Source organism: Macaca mulatta, chromosome 10, assembly GCF_049350105.2.
Source record: "Macaca mulatta isolate MMU2019108-1 chromosome 10, T2T-MMU8v2.0, whole genome shotgun sequence".
NCBI classification, from domain to species: domain Eukaryota; kingdom Metazoa; phylum Chordata; class Mammalia; order Primates; family Cercopithecidae; genus Macaca; species Macaca mulatta.
The window spans coordinates 98,771,020-98,794,340 of record NC_133415.1 but is presented as its reverse complement, the minus strand read 5'-3'; the positions used below and the strand labels follow the sequence as shown (position 1 = coordinate 98,794,340).

At 46.1% G+C, this 23,321-nt stretch overlaps 1 protein-coding gene across 1 annotated transcript in view; it reads right to left on the bottom strand.

The window, feature by feature from the left end:
- CD40 (CD40 molecule) overlaps nucleotides 1–23,321 on the bottom strand; it is a 245,777-nt gene that overhangs the window by 140,523 nt on the left and 81,933 nt on the right. The gene's annotated exons all lie outside the window — the stretch shown is intronic.

Sequence of the window (23,321 nt, the reverse complement as noted above, 5' to 3'; positions counted from 1 at the left end):
CCTGGGCAACAGGGTGAGACTGTCAAATAAATAAATAAATAAATAAATAAGTCAAATAATGACCAAAATAAAGAGAACATGAACACGAAAAGTAATGTGAAGTTCTTGATTGGGCCCTGGGTTTTACATTTTTTTAATCGAGCACATTAAGGGATGTCTGTGGGACACTTGGAGAAGTTTGCGGGGTTTTTTTGTTTTTTGGTTTGTTTGTTTGTTTGTTTGTTTGTTTTGAGACGGAGTCTCAGTCTCGCTCTGTCGCCCCGGCTGGAATGCAGTGGTGCGATCTTGACTCACTGCAACCTCCACCTCCCAGGTTCAAGCGAGTCTCCTGCCTCAGCCTCCTAAGTAGCTGGGACTACAAGCGTGCACCACCACACTCGGCTAATTTTTGTATTTTTAGTAGAGATGGGGTTTCACCATGTTGACCAGGCTGATCTCAACCTCCTGACCTCAGATGATCTGCCTACCTCGGCCTCCCAAAGTGCTGGGGTCACAGGCGTGAGCCACCATGCCCGGCTGAGAAATTTGAATGTAGATTATATATTGGATAATTGTACTGTGGTTATGTAAGGAACTGCCCTTATTCTTTGGAGGTTTAAGGGTGAAATGTGAAGATGTGTGCAACTAACTCCCTTGTGGTTCATAAAAGTATTACATGTATAAATATAAATAAATATATATATAGAGAGAGAAGAGGAAGTATTATAAATATGGAAATATGTTAACAACTGCTGAGTCTAGGTGAAGGTTATGAGTGAAGGTCATTGTACTACTCCTGCAACTTCTGTGAAGGTTTGAGAATTTTTCAAAATAAAAAGTTGGGCCAGGCTCAGTGGCCCACACCTGTAATCCCAGCACTCTGGGAAGCCACAGCGGGAAGATTGTTTGAGCCCAGGGGTTCAAGACCAGCCTGGGCAACATACTGAGACCTCGTCTCCACAGTCAGAAAAATTCACTGGGCTTGGCAGTGTGTGTCTGTATAGTCTCAGCTACTGAGGAGGCTGAGATGGGAGGATCACTTGAGCCCTGCTTGAGGTTACAGTGAACTGTGATTGCACCACTGCACTGCAGACTGGGCTAGGCTGGGTCCCTGTCTCAGAAAAAAAAACAAACAGAAGAAGAAGAAGAAGAAAATTAAGATAAGATAGATAGTGGTCACTCCACTGCCCGGCAGAGTATGGAGGAGTCTGGCATTGTATGATATCCTATTTCTTTTATTTTCTTTTCCTTTTTTTTTTTGAAACAGGGTCTCACTGTCGCCCAGGTTGGAGTGCAATAGCTTGATCAGAGCTCCCTGCAACCTCATACTTTTGGGTTCAAGCGATCCTCCTGCTTCAGCCTCCCAAGTAACTGGGACTACAGGCACGCCTAATTTTTGTATATTTTGTAGGGATGGTGGTATCGCTAGGTTGCTCAGGCTGGTCTTAAACTCCATGTCTCGGCCGGGCGCGGTGGTTCACGCCTGTAATCCCAGCACTTTGGGAGGCCGAGGCGGGAAGATCACCTGAGGTTGGGAGTTTGAGACCAGCCTGACCAACATGGAGAAAACCTATCTCTATGAAAAATACAAAAAAAAAAGAGAGAGAGAGAGGGAGAAAGGCTGAAGGAGATTTGAAACAGAGATGAAGAGAAGAAGGCCATGGAGGCAGAGAGGTTGATGTAATGCTGCCACAAGCCAAGGAACTCCTGGAGCTACTAGAAGCTAGAAAGAGTCAAGGAAGGATTCTCCTCTAGAACCGCCGACACCTTGATTTTGGACTTCTGGCTTCCAAACTGTAGGATAATAAATTTCTGCTGTTTTAAGCCACGAGGTTTGTGTTAATCTGTGATAGCAGCCCTATGAAACTAATATAGGTGTGTACAGTTAGTGAGAATTCATCAAGCTGTACACTTACGGTTTGTGTACATTTCTCTATGTTCTCTATGTTATACTCCTTTAAAAATGTACTTAGAAGGCCGGGCGCGGTGGCTCAAGCCTGTAATCCCAGCACTTTGGGAGGCTGAGACGGGCGGATCACGAGGTCAGGAGTTCGAGACCATCCTGGCTAACACGGTGAAACCCCGTCTCTACTAAAAAATACAAAAAACTAGCCGGGCGAGGTGGTGGGCGCCTGTAGTCCCAGCTACTCGGGAGGCTGAGGCAGGAGAATGGCGTAAAAACCCGGGAGACGGAGCTTGCAATGAGCTGAGATCCGGCCACTGCACTCCAGCCTGGGCGACACAGCGAGACTCCGTCTCAAAAAAAAAAAAAAAGAATAAAAAAAAAAAATGTACTTAGAAGGCTGGATGCAGTGGCTCATGCCTACAAGACTCACCTATTTTAAGTATACAATTCTAATGCGCCTGTAATCCCAGCACTTTGGGAGGCCAAGGCAGGCGGATCACCTGACGTCAGGAGTTCAAGACCAGCCTGACCAACATGGAGAAACCCTGTCTCTACTAAAAATATAAAATTAGCTGGGCGTGGTGGCATGTGCATGTAATCCCAGCTACCTGGGAGGCTGAGGCAGGAGAATCACTTGAACCCGGGAGGCGGAAGTTGTGGTGAGCTGAGATCATGCCATTGCACTCCAGCCTGGGCAACAAGAGCAAAACTCCATCTCCAAAAAAAGCACTTAGAAATAAATAAGCCAGAATGACCATCTACTATCAATGTTAATTTATTTAAAAATCTTAAAATAAAAAATACAGTAAGTACATAATCACAAAATAAAAGAAGGACCCTCAAAAATAACTTTAAGTTTGTGATACTCTTTTTTCCTTCATTGCTAAGAATCCACAAAAATATCTCATCATAGATAAGCACCATCTGCAGACTGGCTGCATCAGAATCACCTGGGGAGCTTTAAAAAAATATAGAATCCCAGACAGAGCCATCACCAGGACAGGATAGGGAGTCCAGAAATAGACCCAAATACATGTGGGAATTGAGTATATGCTAAAGGTGGCATTTCAAATCAGTAGGGGGAAGACAGATTATTCAATATGGTGTTGGTTCAACTGGCTAGCCACTTGGAAAAAAATAAAGCTGTGTCTCTACTTCATTCTCATCACTAAAATAAACCCCAGATGGATAAAAAACAAATTTTTTAAAAACACACTCTAAAAGGACTAGAAGAGAATATGAGATGTTTTCCTTTTCTAATCTGGAGGTAGAAACTCTCTTTAACCACCATTTACTGCATACTTACTCACTATCCAACTTTGTTCTGGGGGCTACAGATGGGGACAAATGGGAGGTCCCTATGCTTCCAGGAACTCCTGTTCTAGGGAGGGTGATCTACAACAGTGGTTCCCAGGTTTTAAGATTTCACTGACCATTAATAATAATTTGAAAATCCATTGCTTTTTTTTGAGACAGAGTCTCACTCTGTTGCCCAGGCTGGAGTGCAGTGGCATGATCTCAACTCACTGCAAACTCTGTCTCCTGGGATCAAACGATTCTCCTGCTTCAGCCTCTCGAGTAACTGGGATTACAGGTGTGTGCCACCATGGCTAGCTATTTTGTATTTTTAGTAGAGATGAGGTTTCACCATGTGGTCAGGCTGGTCTTGAACTCCTGACCTCAAGTGATCCACCCACTTCAGCCTCCCAAAGGGCTGAGATTACAGGCGTGAGCCACCATGCTTCGCCTCCTTTGCCTTCTAATAGTCAAGTAAGAAAGGCATTCCCATGCACGGCACAAAATCTTCAGGCCATTATGAAAAAGATCAATAAACTGGTTGTGGTGGTGTGCACCCTGTAGTCCTAGCTACTCCGGAGGCTGAGGCAGGAGGCTTGCATGAGCCCATGAGCCCTGTCACTCAGGCTGCAGTGAGCTATGATCACAACACTGCACTCCAGCCTGAGTGACAGAGCAAGATCTCTGTCGCAAAAAAAAAAAAAAAAAAAAAAAAAAAAAATATATATATATATATATATATATATATATATATATATATATATATATATGGCTCCATAAAAACAAATGGTTGGCTGGGTGCGGTAGCTCACATCTGTAATCCCAGAACTTTGGGAGGCTGAAGCAGGCAGATCACCTGAGGTCAGGAGTTCAAGACCAGCCTGGCAAACATCGTGAAATCCTGTCTGTACTCAAAATACAAAAATTTGCTAGGCATGATGGCTGATGCCTATAATCCCAGCTACTCAGGAGGCTGAGGTGGGAGAATCGCTTAAACCTGGGAGGTGAAGGTTGCAGTGAACTGAGATGGCGTCATGGCACTCCAGCCTGGGTGATAGAGTAAGACTCCATCTCAAAAAAAATAAAATAAAAGCCAACAAAACAAAATGAAATAAATGACCCTGGTGAGAGGGGAAATAAAGATAGAGTGCTTAATGGATACAAGGTTTTCTTTTATGGTGATCAAAATGTTTTCGAAGTCGTGGTAATCAAAATTAGTAGTGTTTTTTTAAATTAGTGGTGGTGCTTACATAACATAATGAATGTGCATAATGTTTAAATACCACCGAATTATAAACTTAAAAGTGGTTAACTTCATGTTATGTGAATTTCAATTAATATATCATATATATATATACACACACACACACAAGAATACAATTTTTAAAGTCAGCTAAAAAAATGCCCCACTGGGAAAATATTTGCAACCCAAAAGACAGACAAAGATCAGCCTGGATAACATAGGGAGGCCCTGTCTCCACAAAAAATTAAAAATTAGCCAGGCATGGTGACATAAGTCTGTAGTCTCAGCTACTTGGTAAGGATATGAAACAACAGATAACATTATACATCATTGGTAAGAATGTAAATTGGTGTGAACTTTTGGGAATATAATTTGGAAATAATTTAAATGAACATACCTTTTGACACCTGTATTCCCAGCTACTAGGGAGGCTGAGGCACGAGAATCCCTTGAACCCAGGAGGCAGAGGCTGCAGTGAGCCGAGATTGCACCGAGCCGAGATTGCACCACTTGCACTCCAGCCTGGGTGACAGAATAAGACTTTGTCTCAAAAAGCAAACAAAAAACATTTCTGGAGGGTACACAAGGAACAGATAATAATGTTGGCCATGCTGGTCTCAAACTCCTGACCTCAAGTGATCTGCCCTCCTCGGCCTCCCAAAGTGCTGGATTATAGGCATGAGCCACTGAGCCTGGCCTATATATATTTTTGTTGTTGTTGTTGTTGTTTGTTTGTTTTGTTTTGAGACAGGGTCTCATTTTATTGCCCAGGCTGGAGTGCAATGGCATGATCACAGCTCACTGCAGCCTCGACCTCCTAGGCTCAAGTAATCCTCCCACTTCAGCCTCTGGAGTAGTTGGGACTACAGGTACACACCACCATACTCGGCAATTTTTTTTAACTTTTATTTTAGAGATGGGGGGAGGGGTCTCCCTGTGTTGCTCAGGCTGGTCTCGAACTCCTGGCCTCCTACAGTGCTGGGATTAGAGGTCTGAGCCATGGTGCCCGACCACCCAGAAAGTTCTGCTCGGGGGAGGGGCTAGATGAGGCTGAAGCATCTGCATCTTTTCGAAGAAGGTCTGAGGCAGCTCCGCAGCCCGGTTGGGGAGATAAACCCCTCTTGGCATGCCCCTGGCTTTGCACGGGCTAACACCGCCACTCTCTGCAGCCCCTGCACGTGGTCCCCAAGGTCTGCTTGGATGGGCCACTGGATAGGTCTCCAGCCCCGCCTCCTGGTTCAGGTCTGGGAGACCTGGTGGAGGCAGCGGGCGCCCCCTCCTGGCAGCAAATGGGAGCTGAACAGAGCGGTCCCTCCATCCTTTAACCTTGCCCTCCTCGCTCAGCCTTTAGGGCTCGTTGAAGGCATTCTCCACTTAATCTCTTCTGGTTCGAAAACACGTTCATACATAACGTAGACGTCCTAATTGGTCCATTTGTGAAGCCTTCATTAGGGATGAATAAATGACTGAGAGTCTGCCAGGGCTCAAATCCTGGTCTGGGCCCTGACTGCTGTGTAACTTCTGGAAAGTCGTTGAACATCTGAATAACTCAACTCCTCATGAATAAAATGGGGACAGTCATATCACCTAGTTCATATGACTGCTTCGAGGATTACAGTCAAAGCGTAAACTGTCCAAAGTGGTGCCCATCAAGCAGCAAGCATTTTTACTATTAGGTACCAGACCCAGGCTCATGATTTCAGTGACAGAGAGCTCACCTGTGCCAGACGCCATTCTGCATTCTTCCTGGTGAGGAAACCATTTAATATCACATCTCCATGAAGTGTGCTTATCTTCACCCCCTACTTTCCAGGGGAGGAAATCAAGGTACAGAAAAACCTAGCAATTCCTAGAAGGGAAAGGGCTTAAAGAAAAAGAACTGCCTGGCTTGATGGCTCACACCTGTAATTCCAGCACTTTGGGAGGCCAAGGTGGGAGGATCAGTTGAGGTCAGGAGTTTGAGACCAGTCGGGCCAACATGGAGAAAACCCGTCTCTACTAAAAAAATAATAATAATAATACAAAAAATTAGCTGAGCACGGTGGCGAGAGCCTACAATCCTAGCTTCTCAGGAGGCTGAGGCAGGAGAATCACCTTTGAACCCAGGAGGTGGAGGTTGCAGTGAACCGAGATTGCGCCACTGCACTCCTGCCTGGGAGACAGAGGGAGACTGTCTGAAAAAGAGAGAGAGAAAGAAAGAAAAGAACCAAGCAACTTAAGGTGGTGGAACATGATTTGAACCCAGGGAAACCTACTCCAGAGCCCATACTTTAATCACTACATCTTCACATCTTCACTGGTGTGACAGGAGCTGCGCCCATTTGCTAGGTAGGGAGACTGAGGCTTAGAGAGGTGAAGTGACTTGCCTCAGATCATAGATTAATTGGTAATTGAGTTCTCACCTGGACTTGACCCAGTTCTGTCTCCTTGCATTGTCTCATGTCATCCCTTGACAACTCAGCATGTGTGGTGACTCTGTGTGACAAGTGAGGACACTCAACTGAGATGACTGAGTGACTTGCTCAAGGTCACAGAGCAAGTAAGTAGGGAGCTTGTTCTGTTGGAGTCGGGGCTCAAGGGCATTCTGTTTGGGACCAGCACCTCCTCAGCGCCCTGCTGCAGCCCCTGGCTATCCCTTGTCTTGATAATCACAGTTCGTCTTCCCCAGTCACTTGCTTTCAGGCCAGCCTCGGCACAGCTGTCAAAGTCATGGTCTCAAGCTGTCACTCTGCCTGAGCCTGGCCTCAGCATTGGCTCTCATGGCTTCCCGTGTGGCTTGAGGCTCAGCTTCCATTCCCCTGCCTCCTCCTTCCTCTGGGAGGCAGCTTGGGTACAGTGAAAAGAATAGGGAGGGCAGGCATAGTGGTCCATACCTGCAATCCTAGCACTTTGGGAGGCCTAGGCAGGTGGATCACTTGAGGTCAGGAGTTCGAGACCAGCCTGGCTAACGTGGTGAAACCCTGTCTCTACTAAAAATGCAAAAATAAGCTGGATGTGCTTGCTTGAACCCAGGAGGTGGAGGTTGCAGTGAGCCAAGATCTTGCCACTGTACTCCAGGCTGGGAGACAGAGCGAGACTCTGCCTCAAAAAAAGAAAAAAGAACAGGGGGTTGAGTCAGACAGTCCGGAGTTCAAATCCAGCTGTGCTCCTTCATTTCTGCACAACCTTGGGTGAGTGTCTTCACCCCTGGAACTCACATTTCAGCACCTCTGAAGTGGGGTAATGATCTGTGCTTTGCAGGCTGCTGTAAGGATGAAATGCAATAAAGTGTGCACAGCACTTGGCACACAGTAGGTGCTCAATAAGTGTTAGATTCCTTTGCTAGTCCTTTGCTCCAGACCCTTGTCTCCTTCCATGCATGCCCCCTCCTCACAGGCCCCAAAGTGCCCACCTTTAATCCCAGGATGGTCCTTTGACCTGTGTGAGAGGCCTCAGTGCCAGGGTTGGGCTGGTGGTGTAGGCCGAACATCCTCTGTAGTGCCTGGGACAGACGGGAAGGTCACAGAACCAGACACTGGACTCACAGGCAGACCAGTGTTATCAAATGAAGCTCAGCCATTGTTCTATGGCCCAGAAAAGATTGATTGAGGCCAGGGGTGGTGGCATACATCTGTAATCCCAGCACTTGGGGGGACTGAGGCAGGCAGATCGCCTGAGTCCATGAGTTAGAGACCAGCCTAGGTAACATGGTGAGACCTCGTCTCTACAAAATAAAAATTTAAAAAAATATTCTGGTGGTGCAAGCCTATGGTCTCAGCTACTTGGGAGCAGGGGTGGCTGAGGTAGAAGGACCACTTGAGCTCAGGATGTCAAGGCTACACTGAGCCATATTCGTACCACTGTACCCTAGCCAGGGTGACAGACCAAGACCCTGTCATAAAAAAAAAACACCCCAAAGATTGACTAAGCACCTACTATGTTTCAGTGACTATGCTTGGTAATGGGGCTACAGTGGTCAACAAGAAAGACAAGATCCTGGTCAGGTGTAGTGGCTCACACCTGTAATCCCAGCACTTCGAGAGGCCAAGGTTGGAGGACTGCTTGAGGCCAGGAGTTTGAGACCAGCCTGGGTAACACAGTGAAACCCTCACGTCTCCCTTTCTTTAATTAAAAATTAAAGGCCAGGCATGGTGGGTTGTGCCTGTAATCATGCCATTGCACTCCATCCTGGGTGACAAGAGCAAGACTCCATCAAAGAAAGGAGAGAGAGAGCGAGAGAGAGAGAGAGAGAGAGAGAGAGAAAGAAAGAAAAGAAAGAAAAGAAAGAAAGAAAGAGAGAAAGAGAGAGAGAAAGAAAGAAAGAGAAAGAAAGAAAGAAAGAGAAAGAAAGAAAGAAAGAAAGAAAGAAAGAAAGAAAGAAAGAAAGAAAGAAAGAAAGAAAGAAGGGAGGGAGGGAGGGAGGGAGGAAGGGAGGGAGGAAGGGAAAGAAAGAAAGAAAGAAAGAAAGAAAGAAAGAAAGAAAGAAAGAAAGAAAGAAAGAAAGGAAAGAAAGGGAGAAAGAGAGGTCCCTGTTTGATATATACCCTCTTACCTATGCAATGTTCAGGCATGTGACTAGACACCACATATAATGATACTAGGCACATTTATTAAGCACTTGCACTGCTTTCCACACAGTTTAATTTAATCCTCACAGATACCACATAAAATATTAATATCATCCCTAGTTTATAAGAGAGAAACAGAAGAGTAGAGAGTTAAGTAACTACAAGTGGAGCTGGGGGTTGACTGCAGATGGTCTGATTCCAGAGCCTATGAGCTTAACTGCACTGCCACACATTCTCCCTTTACTCCTCAAAGTTCCCGTTTTACAGATGTGGAAACTGAGACTCGTGCACCCTCAGTTTGGTCTGACTCTAGAGTTCCTTGCCCCATGTTATCCTTCCAACAGCTGACTCATTCAACAATCATTTTCTGCCCAGCAGAGAAACAAATCAGACTCAGGACTGGCTTTGGGAGGCTCTGTCCATCGAGGAGCCTGGAGGGTAACTGGCAGCATCTCACGGTGGTGTGTGTTCTGTGACAGACGTAGGCAGAGCATGCTAGGGGGATGCGATGAAGGGAAATACCAGCTTTGCTGGGAAGAAGGCTTCCTAGAAGAGGTGATGCTTAAGCCCGACATGGAAAGATAGACTAAAAAGGTCACACGGACTTGGGGGAGGGGCACTGTCTGACAACGCATACGTAATGCAATCCTTCCTAGGCATGGGATTATTTGGGCCAGGTAATTTTTCTGTTTGTCTCAAATCCATTCTCTGCCCTTCTGCTCTGCTCCGTACAGCAGAGGCTAATCCCTGCAAACCGTGTTTCCTGGACTCCCTTGCCAACTGGCTTTTGGCTAGGATGGGCCAATGGAAAGTCCTGGTGAGAGACTGGAGAGAAAGAAGGCAGAAGCTAGGGTCATTCTCCTCCGTCTCTCTCGTCTTCGGGAAGGACGGGGTGTGGGGAACGTTAGCAGTTACAGTGACTCCTTCATGGTTCAGCTCCTGCTAGACAGACCTGCTGTGATTCCAGCTTCTCTCAGGGTGTCCCCAGTTGCTGGTCTCCAGTAATGCCACCTCCTCCCTTGATATGAATACCTCCAGCCCTGGGCGAGGTGGCAGCTTCAGGAAGTTGCTAATCTCAGGTTTGCCTCAACTTCCCCTGGTTGCTATTGCTACCCATAAAACAACTCTGTAGTAATTCTCCACATTAAATTCCCTCTCTGTGTTGTGTTTTGTGTGTGTGTGTGTTTAGAGACAGAGACAGGGCCTTGCTCTGTGGCTCAGGCTGGAGTGCAACGGCACAGTCATAGCTCACTGCAGCCTCAAACTCCTGGGCTCAAGCTCTCCTCCCACCACAGCCTCCCCAGTAGTTAGTACCATGGGCACATGCCACCATGCCTAGCTAATTAAAAAAATATATATTTTTTTGTACAGACAAGGGTCTCACTATGTTGCCTAGGCTGGTCTCAAACCTCTGACCTCAAGTGATCCTCTCACCCTGGCCTCCCAAAGCGCTGAGATTACAGGCATGAATCACTTCACCTGGCCTAAATTCCCTCTTTGGAATCATCTGGCAGAAGTATTGTTTTCCTGGCTAGACCCCTGATATTCTGGATCTTTATTTCCTTGTCTATAAAATGAGGGTTCATTGGTTCATTCATACAACACATAGCTATCTTGTATCTACCTGTATCTCCAAAATGTGCTCAATGTTGGGGATACCACAGGAAACAAAACAGATTAAAGGAGATGAAAATCCAAGCCCTGCCTACCCCTTTATGTCTTTGTAATGATCAGACGAGATGTTTCCATACATGTTGCCTGCTGCCTGGTGTCAGGAATTACCAACATATACAAATAGTCAAACGCTATTTGGACTTCAGCCTATATTCTTTCTTTTTTCTTTTTCTTTCTTTTTTTTCTTTTAGACAGAGTCTTGCTCTGTTGCCAGGCTGGAGTGCAGTGGTACAATCTTGGCTCACTGCAACCTCCGCCTCCCCAGTTCCAGCAATTCTCCTGCCTCAGACTCCCGAGTAACTGGGATTACAGGCGCCCGCCACCATGCCCAGCTAATTTTTGTATTTTTAGTAGAGATGAGGTTTCACCATGTTGGCCAGGCTGGTCTCAAACTCCTGACCTCGGGTGATCCACCCACCTTGGCCTCTCAAAGTGCTGGGGTTACAGGCGTGAGCCACCCTGCCCAGCCCTTCAGCCAATTTTCTAAATCCAAGTATTCTGGTCCTAGTGCCTTTCCTCACTACCCCATCTCCCTCCAAGTCTGAAAGAGAAAGATTTAGGACAAATAAAAGGAAATCTTAATTTACACCATGGGGAGTCAACTTAAGGGACTCATTATCCCACGTGGTGGTACAGTCTTAAGCTATAAATAGGTTTTTAAAAACAGGTTTCGTTGGCCGGGCGCGGTGGCTCAAGCCTGTAATCCCAGCACTTTGGGAGGCCGAGGCGGGCGGATCACAAGGTCAGGAGATCGAGACCACAGTGAAACCCCGTCTCTACTAAAAATACAAAAAATTAGCCGGGCGCGGTGGCGGGCGCCTGTAGTCCCAGCTACTCAGGAGGCTGAGGCAGGAGAATGGCGGGAACCCGGGAGGCGGAGCTTGCAGTGAGCCGAGATCGCGCCACTGCACTCCAGCCTGGGCAACAGCGTGAGACTCTGTCTCAAAAAAAAAAAAAAAAAAAAAAAAAAAAAAACAGGTTTAGCTAAACCCATCAACAGCAGTGGCATGAAGAGGGAAGGTAGAGATGAACCCTCGGACCCACCTGCTGGCTGCCTACTTTCAAACCCGCTGTCCTTCTGGGGTATCTGGTGCAACATGAGGAGCATTGGACTGGGAGTCAGCAAGCCAGGGTTTGAATCCTACCTCTGCTGGTGATCAAGCATATGACCTCAGACAGTCACTGCCCTTGGGCCTCAGGTTCCTCATCTGTAACATGGGAATGCAGAGAGTATCTAATATCTCCGGTGGTTGTGACTGCAGTTTAAAAATGCACATAGGGCTGGGCAAGGTAGCTCACATCTGTAATCCCTGCACTTTGGGAGGCCGAGGTAGGTGGATCACCTGAGGTCAGGAGACTAGCCTGGCCAACATAGCGAAACCCTGTCTCTACTAAAAATACAAATTAGCCGGACATGGTGGTGTGTGCCTGTAATCCCAGCTACTTGAAGGCTGAGGCAGGAGAATCACCTGAGCCTGAGAGGCGGAGGCTGCAGTGAGCCGAGACTGCACCACTGCACTCCAGTCTGGGCTACAGAATAAGACTCCATCTCAGAAAAGAAAAAGACCAGCCTGGGAAACATGGTGAAACCCCACCTCTACCAAAAACATATACAAAAATTAGCCAGGTGTGGTGGTATGCACCTAGAGTCCCAGCTGCTCGGGAGGCTGAAGTAGAAGGATCACTTGAGCTTGGGAGGACCGGTTGCAGTGAGCCAAGATCTGCCACTGCACTCCAGCCTGGGCAACAGAGCCAGATCCTGTCTCAAAATAAAAATAAAAATGCATACAAAACACTGAATGCCGCCCCTGATACTTGGTAAGTGCTCAGTAAACATTCACCCAGCCTGGGTAATATGGGGAAAACCCATCTCTACAAAAAGTACAAAACAATTTAGCTGGGTGTAATGGCACGTACCTGTGGTCCCAGCTGCCTGGGAGGCTGAGATGGGAGGATTGTTTAAGCCTGGTAGGCAGTGGTTGTAGCGACCCATGTTTGCACCACTGCATTCCAGCCTGGGTGACAGAGCGAGACCCTGTCTCAAAGAAAAAACAAAAAAGCCAAAAACAAACAAACAATCTGCCAGTGGCCGGGCGCAGTGGCTCACTCCTGTAATCCCAGCACTTTGGGAGGCCAAGGTGGGCAGATCACCTGAGGTCAGGAGTTCAAGACCAGCCTGACCAACATGGTGAAACCCAGTCTCTACTAAAAATACAAAAAAATTAGCCGGGCGTGGGGTGGCTTATGCCTGTAATCCCAGCACTCTGGGAGGCCAAGGCGGGTGGATCACGAGGTCAGGAGATCGAGACCATTCTGGCTAACACGGTGAAATCCCATCTCTACTAAAAAAAAAAAAAAATACAAAAAATTAGCCGGGTGTGGTGGCCAGTGCCTGTAGTCACAGCTACTTGGAAGGCTGAGGCAGGAGAATGGCATGGACCCAGGAGGCGGAGCTTGCAGTGAGCCGGCATTGCACCACTGCACTCCAGCCTGGGCGACAGAGCGAGACTCCGCCTCAAAAAAAAAACAAAAAAAAATTAGCTGGGCTTGGTGGCGTGCACCTGTAGTCCCAGCTACTTGGGAGGCTGAGGCAGGAAAATCACTTGTACCCAGGAAGTGGAGGTTGCAGTGAGCCGAGTTCGCACCACTGCACTCCAGGCTGGGCAACAGAGTGAGACACCCTCTCAAAAATAAATGAATAGGCCGGGCACGGTGGCTCACGTCTGTAATCCCAGCACCTTGGGAGGCCAAGGCGGGTAGATCATGAGGTCAGGAGATCGAGACCATCCTGGCTAACACGGTGAAACCCCGTCTCTACTAAAAATACAAACATAAATTAGCTGGGCGTGGTGGCTGGCGCCTGTAGTCCCAGCTACGCGGGAGGCTGAGGCAGGAGAATGGCGTGAACCCGGGAGGCAGAGCTTGCAGTGAGCCGAGATTGCGCCACTACACTCCAGCCTGGGTGACAGAGCGAGACTCCGTCTCAAAAATAAATAAATAAATAAGCAAACAAATAAATAAATAAATAACTGCTAGAGTGATTATTATCTGCCTCAGGAGATCTGGCCTGAGCTCACAGCCCTTTCTATTACACTAGAAAATGTGTGTGATCTTCAGCAAGTCAATTCCCCTCTCTGGGCTTCAATTTCCTCATCTGTAAAATAGGAAAATAGTAACTACCCGGCCTGACTCGGGAGAAGACAAAGTATCACCTAAGAGTCAGGCATTATGATGAGAAATGGTACAGCAATCTAAAAGTATGGAGTCTAGAGCCAGACGGTTTAGTTTTCTTTTTTTTTTAAATAAATGAAAAATTTGTATTGAGTATTACTTTATACATGCAAATTAAAAGTGAATCTATATTAAGTTGACTATTCCACAATAAAAACCTATGCAATGGGAATAATCAAAGCTGTCTACACAATGCTAATGTGTTCAATAAATTATCCAGATGTTTTTCCACACATATTTGGATTACCTGAATTAGCTGATTCTTCCACAAAAGTTAAATTTTAGCTTTAATATGGTAGCAGCAGGATGCTACTTAAGTTTAGAAGAAAAACATAAGAATAAAAACCCTGAATAGCACAGCCAAATCTTCCAAGAAATAAGTTCAGCAAAAAAGTGGCATATACCTATTTGGTATCCAGAGGAGGAAACAAAACAAAACATAGGCACTTAATCAATGTCAACCAAGTGATCATCACTAACATTCTATTATTACCAGACATGATATGTGAACTGTAGATCAGAACAGACTTACACATCTAAAAGCAAACCAGTAATCAATAATATATACAGAAATACTAACTTGAAGTCACATTTAAATACCATCAACAGTTTGCTGTATCTGATATGACCGAATTCATTTCATCACTGCTATAAATTCCTTAAAAGCGTTCTTTTCCTAATGTAACATTATCTTTAAAAAATGGTAAGATATTTCCCAGTATGCATCAGTTCTTTCACTCCACCATTCAATAAACGTTGCAGCAAATTAAATAGGACCTATTAACTAGGTCTAAAAACAATGGCTGAATAATTAACACAAAGAAGTACTTTTGAGGCTGGGCGCGGTGGCTCAAGCCTGTAATCCCAGCACTGTGGGAGGCCGAGACGGGCGGATCACGAGGTCAGGAGATCGAGACCATCCTGGCTAACACGGTGAAACCCTGTCTCTACTAAAAAATACAAAAAAACTAGCCGGGCGAGGCGGCAGGCGCCTGTAATCCCAGCTACTCGGGAGGCTGAGGCAGGAGAATGGCGTAAACCCGAGAGGCGGAGCTTGCAGTGAGCTGAGATCCGGCCACTGCACTTCAGCTTGGGCGACAGAGCCAGACTCTGTCTCAAAAAAAAATTTAAAAAAAAGAAATAATTTTGAGTGGCCGGGCGCGGTGGCTCAAGCCTGTAATCCCAGCACTTTGGGAGGCCGAGACGGGCGGATCACGAGGTCAGGAGATCGAGACCATCCTGGCTAACACCGTGAAACCCCGTCTCTACTAAAAATACAAAAAACTAGCAGCGCGAGGTGGCGGGCGCCTGTAGTCCCAGCTACTCCGGAGGCTGAGGCAGGAGAATGGCGTAAACCCGGGAGGCGGAGCTTGCAGTGAGCTGAGATCCGGTCACTGCACTCCAGCCCGGGCTACAGAGCAAGACTCCGTCTCAAAAAAAAAAAAAAAAAAAAAAAAAAAGAAATACTTTTGAGTAAACTATTCAGATTAAACAGGCTAATGCTAAGACTGCATTTTGTGCTACTGACATGCACTACGTAGATCGTATACTACTAGATGGAAGGTTGGTCTATGTCCATTTATTTAAAGATTCTGTAACACCTATAATAGTATTTAATACAGCTCCCACATACAATATTCCTCTCACATAGACATAGTTATTTTTAACGGGGCTAAGGATATGACTTTAACACGCTATGAGATTCTAGCTAAGTAAAATAAAAACAATATGGACTCAGGTTTTCTTAGGTAATACCAGTTCAAGTTTTTAAACTGGGAAACAACCAACTTCCATAAATCCAGGAGAAACTTAGCATGGGGGAAGGTGCCTTAGTTGATGTGCGTGATAAGCAAACTGTTAGTTGTTTATTAGTATTATGTTTTCAGCTTAATGTAACAACAAAAGAAACGTGTCACATTACTTCTCAGATAATATCAATTACAATCTTAGAGACTATAATTGGGATTACGATTACAATCCCATGGGATATCCTTTATTTATGAAAGCATAGTTCCAATGCAAAAGTCAAGCTTTATAGTTACATATTAGGATAGGCTCAGACCCAGTCTGACCATGTTTAGCACTAACTTTAACATGTTAAAGGTCTGAGTCCTGAATGTTTTTCTCACTTAATATATTCTCTCCAATGACAAGCTGGTGTATTTGGCTTCTTATGCTAAAAATATATGCCTGAATCCTATAGCAAGTTATTAACAATATCATGAATAGTTATTAAATAAGTGCCAGCACTACATGGAACTTACGGGTCACCAATTCAGAACCATAAAACTACACACATATGCACACAAAAAAACCCCAAAGAAAGACAGCTATCACTGTACATATGAATACTGTCCAGGATATCAGATCAATTATCAAATCCAAGGTCTCTGCTGTTTTGTCTCACAGTGTTGAATATATGAAAGCTTCTCTATTACACTGACTTGTATTATTTTCAAGGAATTATTAAGTGCATTCAAAATCTTACATTTTTATTTCTAATTATAAAATCCAGATTAATCCAGAAAACACAAACCACATGTAACTGAGGTACGTTTTTCACCTTCTAAATACATTGCTTCTACCACAATTTAAAATGTTTAAACTTGAAGAAAAAAAAAAGACTACATTGTTCTATATACCTGCCTCTGATACTTAATTTTCTACGTTTGAAACTACTTGAACAAGTGTGACAGTGCTAATCTACTATATTTAGTAAATCTCTTAGTACCTACAAATACACACCCAAAAGCCCTTTCTCCCTTCTCTAATGGTAACTGTTGTATAATAAAATTGCCAAAAACTCTAGAAAGATAAAGATTTCTACAGCAATATTCAACTAATTCATTTCAGAAATCAAGGAAGCAAGTCATGTTCATTTTAAAGATGACAAACTTACTATTTTGAAAATGAGCTCATAAACACATTAGAACTTTGAATGTGCTTTATTATGCCACAAATTCCCAGGAGATTTAAGAAATAGTATTCCTGGGCCGGGCGCGGTGGCTCAAGCCTGTAATCCCAGCACTTTGGGAGGCTGAGACGGGCGGATCACGAGGTCAGGAGATCGAGACCATCCTGGCTAACACGGTGAAACCCCGTCTCTACTAAAAAATACAAAAAACTAGCTGGGCGAGGTGGCGGGCGCCTGTAGTCCCAGCTACTCGGGAGGCTGAGGCAGGAGAATGGCGTAAACCCAGGAGGCGGAGCTTGCAGTGAGCCGAGATCGCGCCACTGCACTCCAGCCTGGGTGACAGAGCCAGACTCCGTCTCAAAAAAAAAAAAAAAAAAAAAAAAAAGAAATAGTATTCCTGAACAGGAATAATAATTTCACAAATACTATCACTTTATTGACAATGGACAAGTCTTTTAGGGTAGTGCACCTGTACTTAAAAACTACCTTCTAACAATCTCAACACTTCTTATAAATTTTCAGGGGAAACTGTAGCAGAGCCTACTTTATTTTTCAATAGCTAGTATAAAAGTCTATATGTAAAATAAATACATATTTTAAGGAGATGGAAGAAGGACTGCATGTGAAATGCTTTGCCTAAGTTGTAAGGCTCCTGTCTTTACACTATCATTATGTTAAAAAGGTCAAAAAGAATCACTGCCCAGGCTGGAGTGCAATGGCACGATCTCAGCTTACCACAACCTCCGCCTCCTGGGTTTTCAAGCGATTCTCCTACCTCAGCCTCCCGAGTAGCCAGTACTATAGGCATGCACCACCACACCTGGCTAATTTTGTATTTTTATCAGAGACGGGGTTTCTCCATATTGGTCAAGCTGGTCTCGAACTCTGTAGGGAGACCCCCTGAAACTATTGCTATGGAATAAAAGATGAAATGCTCCTGATTATTGTAAATACAAAATTGCGCGCAGGATTGTGTAACGACAATGCCAGGTTGGACTGCCAGAATGAGCCAATGGCGCATGATGTGCTTCCCCCTGCAGAGAGCCTATGAATGGACGTGCAGTCAGGGAGGTTTCACATCACCAAGATTCCTATTCCAGAAAAGCAGATGTTCATAGCTCTGGGAATGGAATGCGACCCTTGTGGAAAGTCTATAAACGGATGCATGGGGGGTGCCCGTCCATATGGATGAGATAGGGCTATAAATGCCCTCATCTTGCCGCGGCTCTTCTAGGCCTCTTTAGGGTTAAGGCGTACTCCCTTCTGAGAAATTCTGCTCTAACCAGTTGTCTAACTTCATGTCCTGTTTCTATGAATTGTTTGTAACCACCTTTTGCTGCAACTGTTACTGCTGATTAATATCTTGCTAATCATAGGTTATGGAAAGACTATGTTCCTGTTTCAAGGTTCTGTTAGAAATCAAACGTCAAGGCCTATTTCTATGAATTGTTTGTAACCAACTTTTGCTGCAACTGTTACTGCTGTTCCTGTTTTAAGGCTCTGTTAGAAATGACTGATGCACACACTATATTGTAAATTCTTGTCTCTGTATACTGTACTTCTGCATACAGATGTTATGTTAAAGAATTACTTCATCCCCATGTGACCATCTCACCTCATAATCAAATGACCCTAAATCCCTCACTAACCTACCCCTGCCCTCACTAAGCTTAATAATAACTGCTGGCATATCCATTGTATTGTTGGCACCGCGGGACCAGAAGGCGGTGACTCCCCCTGGACCCAGCTTTCACTATCTTGTGTGTGTCTATTATTTCTCGACCTGCCAATCTGCCTGAGAGCAAAGAGAGAGCCCCGCTGCATTGCGGATTGCTGGCCAATTCCCACAATAGAACTCCAGACTTCTGGTGATCTGCCTGCCTCAGCCTCCCAAAGTGCTGGGATTTCAGGTGTTAGCCACCGCGCCCAGCCTAACACATTGCTTAGTTTTCAATCCTAGCTCCATTCTTTACTTAGGTAGATTCTTTTATTGTTCTGTGCCTCAGTTTCCTCATATGTAAAATGGAGATAATAATGACAACCACTTTGTAGGTTCATAGGGTGGTTGTGAGGATAAATAAATGAACGTAAATAAACCACTTAGAATGGTGACTGGCATGGAGTAACTTAAGGTATTTCTTTTTTTGCTTTTGTTTTTGTTTTTTTGAGATGGAGTATCGCTCTATCACCCAGGTGGGAGTGCAGTGGCGCAATCTCAACTCACTACAACCTCCACCTCCCAGGTTAAAGCAATTCTCCTGCCTCAGCCTCCCGAGTAGTTGGGATTACAGGCGTGCGCCACCATGCCTGGCTAATTTTTGTATTTTGTGGTAGACACGGGATTTCACCATGTTGGCCAGACTGGTCTTGAACTCCTGACCTCAAGTGATCCTCCTGCCTCGGCCTCCCAAAGTGTTGGGATTACAGGCGTGAGCCATCACACCCAGCATAAGTGTATGATTACTATGGAATGAGGCAGACCTGGTTCCATATACTAGCTCCATCCTCCTGGCTGCATGACCTTGGAAAAGTCATTTCCCCTCTCTGAGCCTCAGCTGCTGCCTCTCTACAGTGGAAGATGATTTAACAACTCCTGCTTCCTTAAGATACCATGACTCGGCGGCGGAGTCACGTTTGGCAGTCCCACAGATCTGTGTCTTGCTTAAACAGTGTTTGGACGGAAGAGATCCTGGGACTTCCTCTCTTCCAGCCTCTCACCATCAATCTCCTCTCCACTTGCAACCTCAGGGACCATCTTCTCAGCCACCTCCTGCTTCTGGGTCCACCCAACACCATTGTTTGTGGTTAGCTCCTTCTTACCAACCCATGAGCTCCCAGATTCCTCAGAATTATTCCACCTGGTGGAGGCGCCATGAACCACCTGGACAATTTGCACATGCAGGCCTCCTTATCTGCCTCTCTCTGGGCTTCTATTTACACTGCGACAATGTGGCTCTGAAGGGCGTGGGCCACTTCTTCCACGAATTGACTGAGGAGAAGCGCAAGGGTGCCTTGAAGATGCAAAACCAGCACAGCGGCTGCACTCTCTTCCAGGACATCCAGAAGCTGGCCCAAATTGAGATAGATAAGACCCTGGACATGGCTGGACGTGGTGACTCATGCCTGTAATCCCAGCACTTTGGGAGGCCAAGGCAGGCAGATCAGTTGAGGTCAGGAGTTCAAGACCAGCCTGGCCAACACGGTGAAATCCTATCTCTACTAAAAATACAAAAAAAAATTAGCCAGGTGTGGTGGCGCATGCCTGTAGTACCAGCTACTCAGGAGGCTGAGGTGGATCTCTTGAATCTGGGAGGCAGAGGTTGCAGTGAGCTGAGATCACGCCACTGCACTCCAGCCTGGGTGAGTAAAATAAAATAAAATAAAAAAACCCTGAATGCCACGGAAGCTGCCATGGCCCTGGAGAAAAATCTGAACCAGGCCCCTTTTGGATCTTCAAGCCCTGAGTTCTACCCGCACAGACCTCCATCTCTGTGACTTCCTGTAGAGTCACTTCTTAGATGAGGAAGTGAAACTCATCAAGATGGGTGACCACTTGACCAACCTTCCCAGGGTAGCCGGCCCCCAGGCTGGCCTGGGCAAGGTTCTCTTGGAAAGGCTCACCCGCCCTCAAGCAGGACTGGGAGCCTTAAGTCCCCTCCCAAAGTATCAGGGCTTCTGCCTAAGCCTCTCTCTCTCCAGCCACTAGGCAGCTTTTTAATTACCCTGGAGCCTTCTTCCAAGCCTTGGACCAAATGGAAATAAAGCTCTGTGGAAGCAAATTAAAAAAAAAAAACAAAAAACCATGACTCAGGAAAGCACACATACTGCCTGGCATCTTCCCTCCTCTTTCCCTCTTGGCTCTTGTACATTTTTCTCAATGGTCCACTTTAATGTCCTCTGACCCAGAGCCCCTTCACTGCTTCCATAAGTCTCTCTAAGCTAGGGCCATAGAGTTCGAGACCAGCCTGGGCAAAATAGCTAGTCCCCATTTCTATACACAATATTTTGAAAGACAAAACAAATTTTAAAGAGAAAACAAAAAAATAAAGCTGAGACCAGAACTAGACTGCACACTCTGGAGGAACAAACCCTGGATTCACAGGCAGAATACAAGGATTTGCCTGCTTGTCTTTATGATGGGAGGGTTCTGATATGTTTCCAAGGAGCCATGAGACCTTGGGCTATTAGCTTTCCCCCTCTGGGCCTTGGGCTCCTCTTCAGTTTCATGATGAGGCTGTTCCATCTCTACCATGACATTCTGCAATCTTGTGATACTGTGGCAAAGGCCAAGACTAGGGTTGAGTCTTTTTTTTTTTTTTTTTTGAGACGGAGTCTGGCTCTGTCGCCCGGGCTGGAGTGCAGTGGCCGGATCTCAGCTCACTGCAAGCTCCGCCCCCCGGGTTTACGCCATTCTCCTGCCTCAGCCTCCCGAGTAGCTGGGACTACAGGCGCCCGCCGCCTCGCCCGGCTAGTTTTTTGTATTTTTTAGTAGAGACGGGGTTTCACCGTGTTCGCCAGGATGGTCTCGATCTCCTGACCTAGTGATCCGCCCGTCTCGGCCTCCCAAAGTGCTGGGATTACAGGCTTGAGCCACCGCGCCCGGCCGAGTCTTTTTTTTTTTTTCTTTTTAATAGACAGGGTCTCACTCTCTCACCTGAGCCAGAATGCAGTGGTGCACTCATAGTTCACTGCAGCCTCTACCTCCTAGGAGGCTTAAGTCTCAGTGGGAAGGGGAATGAGGGTACTGTAGGGCTACTTCTGAGTACCCCAACCTTGGGAGAGGTGACTTAGTCAGATGTAGGATGGACCCTACTACCCTACTGGCATGGGGGGCAGATGCCTCTGCAGGGCTGAGGAATGGGGTCCATATGGGAAAACTGCCTAGAGATAGTAAAACCAACCTGTCATCATGCCAGTGCTGACCTAGGTCTTCAGAGCTGCTCTGGGGCCTGGTCTTGCTGGTTGCAAGGGACAGGGGACGAGGGTCCTAACCTATCTAGGGGCCTCCTGTTCTATTCCCTCAACCCAAAAGGGAAACCTAGGGAAGAAAACTTTACCTAAGAAAAGGACCAGATCAGGCCAGGCGCGGTGGCTCAAGCCTGTAATCCCAGCACTTTGGGAGGCCGAGACGGGCGGATCATGAGGTCAGGAGATCGAGACCATCCTGGCTAACCCGGTGAAACCCCGTCTCTACTAAAAAATACAAAAACCTAGCCGGGCGAGGTGGCGGGCGCCTGTAGTCCCAGCTACTCGGGAGGCTGAGGCAGGAGAATGGCGTAAACCCGGAAGGCAGAGCTTGCAGTGAGCTGAGATCTGGCCACTGCACTCCAGCCTGGCGACAGAGCGAGACTCCGTCTCAAAAAAAAAAAAAAAAAAAAAAAGAAAGAAAGAAAAGGACCAGATCAATCCCCTCATACACAAGTGCACACAAATAACAGCTCAAAGCACCCTTTGTCCTTTTTTTTTTTTTTTAATTTAGTTTTTGAGATGGAGTTACTCTCTTGTCCCAATGGTACAATCTCGGCAACCTCCGCCTCCGGGGTTCAAGCGATTCTCCTGCCTGAGCTTCTCGAGTAGCTGGGACGACAGGCGCGTGCCACCATGCCCAGTAAATTTTTGTAATTTTAGTAGAGACAAGAGTTTCACCATGTTGGCCAGGACGGTCTCGAACTCCTGACCTCCAGTGATCCACCGGCCTCGGCCTCCCAAGTGCTGGTATTACAGGTGTGACCCACCGTGCCCGGCCCCTTTCTCCTTTTTAACAGGTTTTCTCCTTAGGAGTTTTTTGTTTGTTTGTTTTGAGACAGAGTTTTGCTGTTGTTCCCCAGGCTGGAGGGCAATGGCGTGATCTCGGCTCACCGCAACCTCCCCCTCCCGGCTTCAAGCGATTCTCCTGCCTCAGCCTCCTGAATAGCTGGGATTACAGGCATGAGTCACCACACCCCGCTAATTTTGTATTTTTCGTAGAGACAGAGTTTCTCCATGTTGGTCAGGCTGGTCTCAAACTCCCGACCTCAGGTGATCCGCCCGCCTCAGCCGTCTGAAGTGCTGAGATTACAGGCGTGAGCCACCGCGCCCAGCCTGTTTAGGAGTGTTTTTGAGACTTTTCCCCCCAAAATTTGTATCTTTCAATTAAGGAAAATAGCCTATGGAACTACAGAGACTTAGGGACAAAAACCAGAGCGCCTTACTCCCTCTTGTGCTCTTCCACTGCAAACTGCTAAAAAAGTCTTAATTAACAGAAGGTAACATTTCAGGCATTCCGGAAGAAGGACATACCTTAACGGCAGCAGACTTTAGCAGACTTTAAATTAAATTTTTTTTTCTTTCTCCACTTTTAAAGGATAGGTAGTTGACTTGTATTTATTTAATTTTTAAAACAGGGTCTCGCTCCGTAGCCCAGGCTGAAGTGCAGTGGTGTGATCACGGCTCGCTGCAGCCTCAACCTCCCAGACTCAAGCGATCCTCCCACCTCAGCCTCCGGAGCAACTAGAATTATAGGCATGCACCACCATGCCTGGCTAATTTTTT